Genomic DNA, 1803 nt, shown 5'->3' with positions numbered 1-1803 from the left:
TTTTTTTAATGTTTATTTATTTTTGAGAGAGACAGAGCACCAGCGGGGGAGGGGCAGAGAGAGGGAGACACAGAATCCGAAGCAGGCTCCAGGCTCTGAGCTGTCAGCACAGAGCCCTATGCGGGGCTCGAACCCACAAACCATGAGATCATGACCTGAGCCGAAGTTGGGACGCTTAACCGACTGAGCCACCCAGGCGCCCCAAGAGTTGCACATTTTTAAACCAGGTATTTTTCTGTCTTGCATATAAACCTCAGTTAAGAGCAGGGTGAAGACAAGAAGTCAGAGCACAGAATGGATGTTTTGGCCTCCCGGCCTCTACATTGGGTAGGAAAATCCAGAAGGATGAAACTTCCAGGCACAATCACAAGTCATGCAGCAAAGCTGTGAACCCTAACTGCTATGACAGTTTGAATTTTTTTTTTCTAAGTTTATTTATTTGAGAGAGACAGAGAGAGAATCTCTGCTGACAGCGCAGAGCCTGGGAGGGGCTCAAACTCACAAACCACGAGGCCACGAGCTGAGCTGACATCTAGAGTCAGACACTTAACCGACCAAACCACCCAGGTGACCCAGCCATTTTGAACTTTATTTACCTCTCTCTGGAGCTAGACACATGAGGAGACACCCAGTTCAAAAGTGCAAAGAAAAGGAAGGAAGGAAGGAAGGGAGGGAGGGAGGGAGGGAAGGAGGGAGGTAGGGAGGGAGGACGGAAGGAAGGGAGGGAGGAAGGAAGGAGAGGTATAGAAAAAAAGAGAAAGAAAGAGAAAAAGTGAGAAAGAGAGCAGTTTCAGGTCTGATATATTCAAATTTGGTCTGGACACTTCCTGTCAAACACTGAAGCTGCCAAAGTTGACTCCGAGAGCCCCCCTCACCAGGCCAGTACAATTTGATCAGTAAACTTCAAGATTTTCACAACTATCTCCAGTGACCTGGGGCCTCTTTGGGGAAGGTCACGGAATTTCTTCCAAATAAAACCAAAAGCGAACTCAGAAAGTGAACAAGAGAAGTGGTTTTAGAAGCTACTTTCTAACTCTGGGTGGGCAGAAAATTCTCTTTTATTCTAAAGTAACATAGAACAATTTTCTCATCTACCACATCTTCCTATCTAAGAAATCTGAGGCAAAGGCACCAAACTATTTCCAAATGCCAACAACTTGCAGAGAGAGACTGACCAGGGCTGTGTCCCCTGAAATCTATTCAAACATGCCCAGGGAAGGGAGACCAACACAGCACTCAACACACACAACGGAACCTATCTGACATTAGGAACCTTTTGCTGAGACAAAGCACAGTAGGCTGAAAATATTACAGCATGATGGCAGGCTGAAGAAACCAATCTGATTTCTTTTTCCTCTGTGGCGGCTCAAATGACAAACTAAAAAAACACTCCAAGATTACTATTTAGACTTAAGACAATTTAAAAAGCGAGGTCTTAACCAAAAAGCCTATACCTGGCATTCAAAAAAATACTTAACAGTTTTTTGGATGGACTAAAAGAGCTAAATTGTCTACATAAAATCTGTACAGCAAGGACCTGTTTTCAGCAGGTAAGCCTATATACAAGTAAGAATCTCTTACTCTTGTAACATTGTCCTGTTTTAAGAGAAAATGTAACTCCCATGCCCTGCAGAGTCCTCTATGACCCCAGAGAAGCAGGGACCTATCTCTACTAGAGAACTATTTACACTGCGCTATAAATACACATACAACACACATCGGCCCCCTCCTATGTCCCAAATAGGCTGTGAATGCCTTCTGTGAGGGGTTATGGCTCATTCATTTTTATATCTACAATGACAA

Source organism: Prionailurus bengalensis, chromosome B1, assembly GCF_016509475.1.
Source record: "Prionailurus bengalensis isolate Pbe53 chromosome B1, Fcat_Pben_1.1_paternal_pri, whole genome shotgun sequence".
Classification (NCBI taxonomy): Eukaryota; Metazoa; Chordata; class Mammalia; order Carnivora; family Felidae; genus Prionailurus; species Prionailurus bengalensis.
The sequence above is the reverse complement of the archived record's forward strand: the minus strand, read 5'-3'. Positions refer to the sequence as shown.